Source organism: Triplophysa rosa, linkage group LG15, assembly GCF_024868665.1.
Source record: "Triplophysa rosa linkage group LG15, Trosa_1v2, whole genome shotgun sequence".
NCBI lineage: Eukaryota > Metazoa > Chordata > Actinopteri > Cypriniformes > Nemacheilidae > Triplophysa > Triplophysa rosa.
This window is the reverse complement of record NC_079904.1, coordinates 615,348-627,950: the sequence shown is the minus strand read 5'-3', so window position 1 is coordinate 627,950 and position 12,603 is coordinate 615,348. Positions and strand designations below refer to the sequence as shown.

The following is a 12,603-nucleotide window of genomic DNA, read 5'->3' as shown; positions in this document are numbered from 1 at the left end:
GGAGGATGTTCAAAGAAACATTAGCTCAAAGTGGTTCATCATTACATTACAAGTGAGATTTCGTTAACATCTCAATTGTTTCACCTGGAAATCAGCGAGAAAGAAACAGACTCTCACAACTGACTCATTTGAGTTTGTTTTTATTTCTCTTGTAAAGTTGATGCTTAAAGTCCCAGTGAAATAAAAAATAACAATCCCTTTTTTTCATGAAATATAGCAGCGTTTATTGTAAATAGTTTATAAATGTGAGTCATTCTCTTTTTAAAATTCGTGTACCCTCATAATCTGTAATGTAACTGTAATCCCCCCTGTAATGACTATCCATTTTAAATGACATATGTTAGACGGCTTGGGCGGGGCATCCGTTAACTCCTCCCCTTCAACTGTCAGTCTGTTGTCAGTTCCATTTAAAATGCAATGGCTGTTTTTACACATCCAATCAAATCACAGAGAAAGACAAAAGCCACGCCCACTATTTTTTCTCATTCGAAATTCCATTTCACTCAGAAATGTGTCAGAATACGGAAGTAAAAACGCAACTTCCGGTTCACGGGGACTTTAAATTCAGTGTAACTGTGATAACCGTCAAGTTCATCTCAGAGTTATGAATGATACAGTTTTCCCTCTACTTTAGGGAAATTATTCTTTCTATTTTTATTAATGATTCTTATTTATACATTTGTATTAGGCCTATATTGCATTTTGAATGTAATATGGCAATGTAATGTATTAAATGGGTTTAGTTTTCACAGATATTAATGTATGCAATTTCAGCAATAAAATGTTATTTTTTTCTAAAAAGGAAACAAATTAGTTGTTTTACTCATTTTAAGAGACCTGTATTATTTTCTCTTGTATATTTAGTATTGCTCTTTAATAAAGAAAAAGTACCTATTATCCGAATACCCGATTAATCGATAGAAAAATCAGTAGAATACTCGATTACTAAAATAATCGATAGCTTCAGCCCTAAACGTGAGTGTGCTCTTAATGCCGAAAAACGCGCAGCTCTCCCATCGGGTTCAGTGGGCTTTTAGTGCACTGTTGCCCTCACTAATATGGCGGCGTCGTTGACGCATCGCAGCAGCAGAGCAAAGTGGCCAATGCGACGTCTAGTTATTCATTATGTCTATGGTCAAATACAATTGAACTATAGCAATCTACATATAACGTCTGATTAAAGTTTGCTTTAATTCTAAATGTGCTTTTGCTTTCTCTGTTGCAAATGATTTCCATTCAACTTGAAAAATGAATTTAAAATGTATCTTATTTATTTTTAATTTTTTTGAATAAATAAACTTTGCTCTCTCCGACATGGCATCATAAAGAATTCTTTTAGTTTTTAGAAAAACCAGTTCAAGGCAGATTGATTTGAAATGAAATATGTTCTTGTACTTGAAGGTCTTGGACACCCGGTTGTCATCAAGCAGAAGGATCTGTGCGAGGACGGCCTTTGAAAAGACGAGCGATCAAGGGGAGATCAGAAACATGAATGTTAAATGGCGGAGCGTCCGTTCTGTACTTTCCACCAGGAGGTGCTCCGTCTTCAAGTGAGCTGGAGTTTTATTTGGTGACCTGCTGTTTTATAGGGCTTTTCCTGTAAAGTGTCCTGCGGTGTTTAGGAAAGGTACCTGGGTAACACTGTTTGACCATTCTGTCTGTTGTATTACAGTGTGAAACTGGGTGTTGACCCTCCTGATGTCATGCGCATTCCCAGAATGTTGAAACCTCCCTGTTGCATTGAACTTGTGATGTGCATTCCCAGAACTTCCCAGAAGTTATGCTCAGGCATCGTGGGAGGTAAGTGACACCATCCGGCAGTAAATGTGACACAAGGGAAGCAACAGTGAGCCGACTGTAGATTGATTTATTTGTGTCTGATGTTTAATGCTCTGATGCTGGAGGTCATAGAGATGTTACGTCTCAAATTAGCCTCAGACGGATGACGAAAGAAATGATTATTTAGCTGTCCCGTGTGATTTACTGTGCCAGATGAGGTCTTTTATAATTCTGTAGTTCTTTAGAAGAAAATACTGTCCATCCTGACTTTTATTACTCACAATGTGCGATATTGTTACTCTCTCTTTAACATCAAGAGCCAGATAATGATTCCTGGGTGACGTTGAAGAATATTTGTTTTCTGAAGTGTAAACGTCTGAAAACGAAGGACACACAAAGAGTCAATCTGCGGACGAACACGTGATGATGTTGATGGAATGATGACATGAGGTCAGGGACGAGAGATGTCAGGGTCAGGAACAGGTTGGGGTCATTTTAGGAACAGGGACATGTGAGGTTATGTTAGGAACAGGTGAGCTGAGAAAAGCACTAAAGCTTCTGTTGTCTCTTACAGTAATCCAATCATCAGAGGGGGGCGGAGCAGCTGGCTTAAAGCAACAGCCAATGCCGAGAGCTCGTTTATTCATCTGTGATAACCTGTTGAGGTTTGTCTCGCACAGAAGCAAAAGTCTTGTTTTTAAACACAACAATATGATTTTACATCATTGCTGTAAATCTATTGTGGAACGAATAAAGTTTCAAGTTTATTTGTCGTGCGTACAGATGTCAGTGACAGTAAGTGCACTGAAATGCTTTTTGTGAGTCGACAGCGCTACAATACCATTGAAATATAGAATAAAATTCAATAAAGTGAGATTAAAAGAGCAAAGTAGATCAATTAAGGTGACGCAGAAACATAGAATAACATATACAAGTATTGGTGGAGAAACATAAGTATTTACAGCAAAATGTACATGACGTCTGACCGTCATACCTTCTGTTTGTTGCTTTAAAACATGATGAAAACACATGACTTGTGTAATATCCAAGTCTTTACTGTAGTACTGTTGAAGTAATTGTGTGTTGTTGTTTTTTTCAGGAAGAATCTTATAATAAACTGTAACTCACGGCTCTGACTTTCCCGCAGACAGTTGGATTAATAGAAATGTTTGGTCATGATTGAGGTAAAAACTAAAGCATCACATCATACCAGAATTTATTCTTCATTTTAGTCATATTATCTCACAAATATTATATTTATTTACTTATTAATGTATCTTAAAATATACCAAATTACTCAAAATGTTCCACAGATTAGGTCATATATTTATGTATCGAATATCATATATTATGATGATTTATCCTGATTTATTTCTCAAAATAAAAGTGTAATTCTCAATTTAAAACACAATTTCTTTCCTCTGTTTTATGATTTTCCCCCACTACATTGTAAATCCACACATGCACGTGTTAGTATTCATTTATGTCACTGTATATATTCTGTGTATATATATGTGTGTTTTCTGTGTGTCTTATATATACATAGTTACATAGTTTTTATGGTATAGAAAGCATGTAGCGTAGAATAATGATTGAATTGTGTTGTTTGCAGGTTGACGCACACAAATGCAACAGAGCGGCCGTGTGAAACTGCAGTGATGCTGCGAGAATCTCTTTCACCCTGTTTTGTGTTTGTGAGTCATCTTAGCCGCTCTGGAGTCACGTCAGGACACGGGATTTTGTCCGGCGTGCCGAGTAAAAGCCTTGGGTGTGCTCAGCGTGCAGCCGTGCAACCTTGACACGCATAACACCAGGTCAAGCAGCCCGCGGCTTCATTCTGGCCAGCCGTATGGCCGACGTTAATTCCACCGTAATCCACGCGGCTTGGCCTAGAGGAAAGGAAAAGAAAATAAAGCGCAGGCGGAGGTCACGTCCGGGATCGGCAGAGGAAATAAGCAGATTTTCTCAGCGCATTAACACCGTCAGAAATCCCAGCGTGCTGGTGTGCAACATGTTGCAGCATAACGTCTCCCGGGATTCTCCACCTCCACAGGATTCCCGACCGGCTGCTGCAGGAAATGCGTCAGAGTTATGCAAAGTAACCTCTGGCCGTGTGGGAGGAGAGCATCATACAGCTGCCAGCTTTGAGTCTTGATTATGGGCATCAAGCTGTTTCCATTAGAAGCACTGACAGAACAGATGAATGCCGTTTCTGTGAATAGATGCTAGAGAGCTCCCGCAGGACGAGCGCTAACATCACACACTGCAAATGTAGGACTTTACATAACTGAGAACATCTCCTGATTCGCTGAACTAGAAACTGCTGAATGTCTGCGGCATATCGAGGTCTGCAGAACTGACTTCAGGGTTCATTTCACTTTGCCCTGTCGAGTGCACTTTAAAGGCCATTCTTCTGTTTTAAGTGAGATTACAAATCAACACCACTCATGAACTGCCGAGCTGAAGTCACTCGTAGTATAAACAACAGTCAAGTTTATATGATAAATGCAGTGAAATTGAGTTTAGTTTGCAGCATTTTATTTAGTGTTTTATTGAACCATTTTAGAATACATCACGAAACAAAAGCAACAAGCAGCAGACTTAAATATACAATAACAAAAACAATTTGATTGTCTTTTACATTGTTTGTAACATATTGCGTTTGTCTGTGTTTGCAGCATTTCAGATCTGTGGATGCAAGTGTGGCCTACATACCTTACAAACCTTCCTCGAGGAAAAAACATTTCCTGACAGCTTTAAGGCAAGACGCGACTTTCAGACACGATAAACATTGGTTTAATCGTTTGTAAATGTAATCCCTCATATACAGTATGTCTTAAAGTCTGTGTAAAGGGAGATTAAAATACGTCTTCTTAGTTTGTCACACAACAGAAAAATGTGTTATTAAGCACCCAGCCAAATTTGCATGGAGAAAATTTGAAAAATAAATGATCAAAATCTTTGAAAAATAAGCATGGCTCTCTGCTGTCAAACGCTGGGGGCGTGTCTGCTGTTGGCGCTGAAGCCACACCCACTCACGTCGCTCAACCTGAGTCCCCAGAAGGCTATATGTGAAGATTTTTATGGGATATTCATCAATAGATAATCACTGAAGCACGTCGCTATCACGCGCAGTGATCCTACTTCCGTTGGCGTTATTCCCATCCGTCGATTCGCGTCTGCATTACTGTTTGCTTGTTATTTGGTGTAATATTTGTTTAGTTGTCTCGTGATCGAGCAGACACCTAATGCTAGGGCCATGCACACTCGGACGCTCCATTGCATCACTGAGCCACCGTTTTAGCCCCGCCCAAAAAAATACATACTTCTGAGTCTTTGTAATGTGTTTCAGCAATACATTTCTAACATCTACAATGTGTTTAGAAACAATTCTCAGAATTCTCTTTACCTGGACTTGAAGAAGCACGGGAACATTTGTAGTAAAACATTGTATATGGGTCAAAATTGTAGATTTTTCTTTGATGGCAAAAAACATTAGGATATTAAGTAAAGATCATGTTCCATGGAGATATATTTTTTTATTTCCTACCGTAAATATATCAAAACTTTATTCTTGTGAGTAATATGCTATGCTAAGGAGTACTTCGTTTGGACAACTTTAAAGGCCATTTTCTCACCAAAAAATCTTAGCTTTCAGATTATGTAAACATCTCAATTTGAAAAAATTGACTCTTAAGGGTGGATTCACATTTCACATCTTTTGCGGGCGCAAGTTCGTTATTTTAAATGTAGACAAAATAGGCAGCGATGCGGTCGCAATGCGCATACAATGCAGCGCGCACATTTTTCTAGGCACGTCGGCGTTGCATCAAGATGGGAATAGTTCAATTTTTCAGAGTGCCCCGTGCGCACCGCAGGTCATTTGACTAGAGAATGCGGTGTTTTGAATGCGGACAAGTGTGAGGTGTGTCGCTGTATCCATACTCCGTGCTTTTCCACAGACGCTCCGTGCCTGCTATGGTGGCACAAATAGATTGATCTCATAGCAACATGGTTCCCATGGCAACCTGGGATGCAGATGTCAGACCGTGAGTAGGATTACACGTCTGTCGGGTGGACGCGACGCTCATTTGGGTCTCATTCCTTCAGCTCTCAGGACAGCAGCTGGTAAAGAGACGCTGGAGAGCCGTACGTCTGGATGATGTTTCAGTTTGTTGTCTGATAGACGAGACCTCTTGTGTTGTTGCGCTGAGAGATTTTCATCATTCATCATCGTTCTCTGAAAAATATAAGGGTTTAATGATTCTGCTGTTCTCATGGTTTGTGGAACTCAAAAACACTGTTAGATAAATTTAGTACCAATACTTGAGGATAAGTTCAAGATGATTTGGAGTTTTTGGACCGGGATGAAGAGTGAGAAAATGCTGTGAAATGAGACTTTATTAGAAACAAACATGTGCAGCATCTTTACAGAAAGCAGAAATACAGTTTCTATTGAAAAGAGCCGTCAGATTGATCTAATATCTCATTGGTTTCTTGTAGACAGTAATGAATTTGATTGAGACTTTTGCTTAATTCTCTATATTTAAAGTTTTCCAAATCATTCATCAAACATCTCAAAATAATCTCATTAAATTGTGCCAAACACCAAATGATCTGTGATTCCCAATCCACATACATTTGATGGCTTTTATTTGTCTCATTTGTATCTACTTTATTTTTCTTAAAGAATGTCAAATCAAGGTACTTACAGTACATGCATTATTTATATAACCTTTGAATTTTCTTTTAACTACTATGTGACAGAATTTATATTCTGATGTATTTAGTCTTGTGAGCTATAAAAGAGAAACCTCTGAGCAATACAAGTTTCAGATCTCAGTTCTGTTCTCTTCAGTTTTCCCTTTTACCAACTGCATGTATTGTTGGTAAATGTTATTTTTGGTTTTGTTTGTTTAGACTCTTTTTGTGTTGACCCTGTTGAGGACACACCTGTCATGAAGTCTCAGAACTGATTTGGGTAGTGAGTTCATCCCATTTACTCCTCCATTTTGTTGAATGTAAAATATGTTCAGAAAAATGTAAAGTTTGACTTGTGTGCGTCTCATACAACATTCATTTTTTGCTTCTTGTCTCTTTCTTTTTGCTAACTTGACAATGATTTTAAAATCATTGTGTCTCTGTACTGTGTGTGTGCCGGTGTGTTTGTGCGTACGTGTGTGTGTTTGTGCGTGCGTGCGTGTGTGTGTGTGTGTGTGTTTGTGCGTGCGTGTTTGTGCGTGCGTGCGTGCGTGCGTGTGTGTGTGTGTGCGTGCGTGCGCGTGTGTGTGTGTGCGTGTGTTTGTGCGTGTGTGTGTGTGTGTGTGTGTGTGTGTGTGTTTTTGTGCGAGCGTGTGTGTTTGTGTGCGTGCGTGCGTGCGTGCGTGCGTGCGTGTGTGTGTGTGTGCGTGCGTGCGTGTGCGTGCGTGTGTGTGATGGCCGAACATCAGCGCTGCAGAAGCTGAAATACAAGCTCAGTTTGTGTGACTGTATGTGTAAGTATAAAAGTAAATAAAATTGAAACACAAACCCCATGTCACCACAAAATACAAAAGAAAGACATTTTGCATAAGAGAAAGTGTAGAAGTCCATATCAGAGGTTCCCAACCTTTCTCTTTGGAGCCCTCCTACTTGTTTACATATTTCAAATATAAAAATCTATCAAGTTTTTGATAGTAATTAAGATTGATTATCAATATAAGCAAAACATTGGTAGTTTCAATAAATGTCTAAAGTTCTTCCTTGTTTAAAACTATAAATATTTTTGTCAAGCACGGTGAGAAAGTGATGGATTGACTGTAAAACTGTAGATTACGGTCATTTTTTGCTATAGGTTTAAAATATATTATATAATAAAAACTTTTTTGTCTATATTTAATGATTCTGTGCCCTCTCTGTGACCTCTGGACTGCGGGTCGGGAACCACTGATCTGTAGTTAAGATTAAATATAAAATTGTATTTCACTTTTTGCATTTTAACATTTTCAGTGTTATTTAAAATTCTGATATTTTTTAATTATCATTTAAACGTAAATTGTAATTGCATGTAAAACGTTATTTAAACAAAGAAATGTTTTACAGTAAAGAAGATAATGAAATTACCAACAGCCTCAGAAGTTAAACATCCGGGTAGATTACAGTAATGAGAATCTGGTGATAAAAATGATCATGAAAGTAATCAGAAAATGCATCTTAATGCATCTAAAACAGGCATCTCAGGGCTGGACTATCGACGGCCGCGCTCTTTCAAACAGATCTGTTCCCGCGAGTGCCATTAGATGCAATCTGTGACCGTGATTGCCTGAAAACGTCAGTAAAACGCTCTGGATGCATTAGAGCAATATGATTCTCAAATAACCGGCCTGTCTTAACCCTGGTTCAGGTCAACACGAGCAACAAAACCTTTGAGGCTTGAACTGAAAGCAGGATTAGAATGGGCCGGGGGTCTCGGCTCATGTGTGGAACACAAGTTAAGATGCGAAAACTAGAACAACACGTGCTGTAAATAACTCCAGAGCTGTGGAGATGAGAGGCCAAACGAGGCCAGACGATGTTGTTGTGGACGGGATTTCACTGGCCTACATTCACTGAAAGGTCTGCGCTAGTCATATGACAACCAGGAGTCTTCAGACCAAATCTTTGTATTTTCCTGTAATTGAGTAATGACGGAACGTTTTCAGACGCCAGAGAATCTCTGTGAGGTCCATGAAGTGCTCTCTATTTTCATGTCACATTTAACATGTTTTTCAGATCGGACAAACGCTGTCTTGAGGTTTCAGACGACATCACATTACTCCATTAAATAAAGAATCCCTTTGAGGTACCCAAAGCCGCTAAAAATGTCACCATAAACACCATAAACCACAAAACAAACCGAGCAAAAATGCTGAAGATGAAAATGTGTTCTTTTAGAGAAGGAATTTTAAATGTAGCTGTTTGCATATTTTTCATGTGAATAAATATCTCAATTTGCTCAAGACCATTAAAGAAGGAATTATCGTAAAATACACGTCGGTCGACTGCTATTTCAGATTGCAGTTCTATAGAAGTTATTCTTAAAGGAGCTGAGCAGTTCACCTAACAAATGAAAATTCTGTCGTCATTTACTCGCCCTCTATTCATTTAAAACCTGTGTGACTTACTTTCCTCCGCAGAACACAAAAGAAGATATTTTGAGAAATGTTGTTAACAGCCCCCCTCCATTCACTTGCATGGGTTACAATAGAAGTGAATGGGGTCCAGTGCTGTTCTGTTGCCAACATTTTTCAAAATATCTTCTTTTGTGTTCTGCGGAAGAAAGAAACAGGAGGCAGAATCAAACAGATTCAGTTGGTTCAGAGACATTTGCTTCTAGCGTCACCGATTCACCACCAGCGTATCGGCTGACATAAGACATAAACTTTCTGAAACATTTCTGTTTTCTTAGAATAAATACAGTAATGCTCTGGGTCACCGCTGATGCTGTGATTCGTGTTTGTGATGTTGTGCTTTCCTGTAGCTCAGTGGTTAGAGCGTGGCGCTAGCAACGCCAAGGTCATGGGTTCAAACCCAGGGATTGCACATACACGGAAACTAATGTGTAGTCTAATGCAATGTAAGTCACTTTGGATAAAAGCGTCTGCCATAATGCATAAATGTGTTTATAGTATGTGTTTATTGTCCAGCCAGATGGGATTACGTCCTGCATCCATCGTTTCTGGTCATCGGCAGGCCAAATAACCACAACGAGGAATCTTGAAATTCATTGGGTCTAAAAGCATTGCAAATCTTTCTCTTTGCACAGCCGCTTTTACGGAGTCAAAGGTGGAATTGCTCATTTAGCTGGAGAACAGAAGTCATTAGGGCTCAGATGAAATGATGGATAGTTTGTGATGGCGAGAGATTCTTCTGGACAGATAATAATAACTCTGAGAGGAACTTTGATGCTTGCTAGTTTGGCTTCAGTTTCAACAGCTGGAGGGTTTAGTAGGTTTTTTTAAATCTCATTTTTAACGTTGTTACACACAGTACACTGAGATGAGTTCACCCTAAAATAAAACAAATCTGCTTTAACAAAATGATTAACTTTATAACGTGTAAAAGCTTCATTTTTTCTATTTGAATTGTCATTTTATTTTTTATTTTAAGGAGAGATGTGATTGACAGTTTGACTGATCATCTATTTCATTGTTTTATCATCAGAGCTAATGCATCGACCCCTGTATCCTGTTGCCCAAGAGGTCAAAGTTCACCTGATGTACACACATGACTGAGGTGAGTGAAGGCATGATGCGCATATGTGTGAATCAGTGCGAATTCAACAACAATAATGAAGCTCAAACTGGCAGATGGTCAAACAATACAAACACACTCGTTAATTCTGAAACAAGACTGTGAATGAGACTGAATTTTGTTTTTTATGTTTTGGTTTAAAAAAGCAAGGACATCATTTTGGTCATTATAATTTACATATTGCATTTTGCATTATATCTAAAGAAGCACAGAATTTAGTGTACTGTATTTATATATTACATATATTTCTCACACTTCTCACAGCAAACATTTTTTTTTTTTTTCAACAAAATCTTAAATTAATTCCCTTTCATTTTTCTCTGTAACAAAATCTTGAGATTTGAGGTTATAGTTACAACAAGAAAAAGAAATGGGTTAGAAAAATTGAATCTGGGGTATATTATATTTCTGTGGTATTATCTTCATATCCTCAAATACTAAATGATTGTTACTTTCTTCTGTTTCTGCTTGATATAAAACAATACACACTTCCTCTCTTTATTAACTGTTATGTTTTTGAATGACCGCTGGGATTTTGGAGAATGTAAGCGTAAGTTTCTCCCGGTTTGCTGGACAGACAGACAGACAGACAGACAGACAGACAGACAGACAGAGAGCAGCGTGCAGGTGGAGAATAAAATGCAGCCCAGATTAAAGGGCCACTCGCGCAGCTGATAAAGAGACCTGAATACATTAAATCAAGCAGTCGGGACAGACGACAGGACACGTGTGCTGTAATCACATTGCCAGCTGCTCACCGCTCATTCAAGAGCCACCGTCAAGTACTGCACCCTGACACATCTCCATCCACCCAAACCAGCATCCTTCTTCGTTTATCTCCTCCACTGAAATAACAGATCGTTTCTCTTTTATTTGATAAGACAAAAACATCTTTCCTCTGTGTACAGTACAGATATAGATAGAAACTTAACAAACCCCAGCCTGATCTGACTTGAAACCGTCACTGCTTTATGCTAAGACACACTTAAGTGTTCTTGCGTTATCAATTGAGGTGTATATATAATAAACTTGAAGCGTTTGCATTTAGAGACATCTTCACTATTATGATCTCAAAGGCTGGATGTTTGTGGCAGAGATGATGACAGTTATTCATATTATTAGTATTTTATATTGACATCGTAAAAATGTTCACTGTTTGCTATAAAATAAATAATAAGGAATTGCCGTGTTGTAAGTCATTCTCTTATTAGTTTCTGTTTTAGTGAACATTTTGTCTTAGAAGGGAGCTGTCTATGTAGGTATAGTACACAAGGAGACACAGGCTCAGTCGATCTGGAGCAAAGATTCTATACATCACATATGTAATATATACATGACCTTAAATTTAACAAGCTATTGTCATCTAACAGAAACTTTTACCAAATATTAAGTTCAAGAAGAAGAAAAATCTTCTCTTTGAGGGGGCAAAACTGACCATTTTGTAAAAATAATTATGTCTGTTCTTATCATTAGGCTATTTTGTATTTTAAGTAGGCGTGTCAACGTTAACACATTAACGCGCATGCGATTCTTTTTTTGCAGATCAAAAGCCATTGCACATTGAGTCCGAAATTTCCGCACGTTAAAAAATAAATACAACCTCATGTTCACAATCACATTTACACACCGCCTCCGATATTTTCGTCCGTCATAAAAAGATTCGGACTGGGTTCGATTTTCTGCGTTTTTCGCATCCGTAGCAAGAATTTTGAGAGGCGTTTTGACAATCCAGAGACACCGTACAAACCAGCGCCAAATACGAAAAAACGCATACGAAAATGTCGGACTGACTGTGCAAAGACCTTAACGCGTTTAAATATTTAACGCAATTAACGCAGCATCCGTTTATTTGGTCATCCTTTGTCTAGCGTTAGGGTACTTATAATCACGCTCTTATTCATGTAAAGGCCTTTAAACCATTGATTTGAAAAGGTTGATTTGACTCATTCTGTATAGATAGTAGGGCTGTACCAGAATATTCGAATATTCGTTCGGTGAGTTGGCATTCGATTTTCAATTTTGAGGTTCGAATATTATTTTTTTCCTAACAGCTGGCATCCCCGCGAAGCGAATCGCGTTCGCGCTTGAATATGAATCGCCCATGAGTGAACGTCATGATTTAGTTAATCTGAAGGAGAAGACAAAGATGCCGAAGACCTCCGGTGTGTGGGAACACTTTAACTTCAGTGAGGACAAGACAAAGCCAGTGTGCCAAATATGCGGTTTGAAACTGGCCTACCACAATAGCACATCAAGTTTGAGTAATCACACGAGTTCTGTAAGTAGTATGCCTATAAAAATGCTAGTTTGTGATTTATTATGTGTTCAACTTTGTGCGTGTTGCGCAGATCTGCTTATGTTATCGAAACAACACGAGAGCAATTAATGAAAGACGCTGCATGATGTCCGACAAACCTAATATTTGGAGCAGTTTGGGACCCGGTAAGGAGGACAGGTTGCATGTCACATGTCGCACGTATCCAAAGTTTTTTTTCATACAGTGACAGAATGAGGAATTTAAACAGTCTCATGCCTGTCATGCGTTTATATCCG

The 12,603-nt window shown here is 38.6% G+C and overlaps 1 long non-coding RNA gene across 1 annotated transcript; it reads left to right on the top strand.

The window, feature by feature from the left end:
- Nucleotides 1-2,351: 2,351 nt before the first annotated feature.
- LOC130566210 (uncharacterized) lies at nucleotides 2,352-4,157 on the top strand. The gene is made up of 3 exons (XR_008964440.1): nucleotides 2,352-2,444; nucleotides 2,879-2,963; nucleotides 3,392-4,157. It is a non-coding gene; the product is annotated as an uncharacterized LOC130566210 (long non-coding RNA).
- The last annotated feature ends 8,446 nt before the right edge of the window (nucleotides 4,158-12,603 follow it).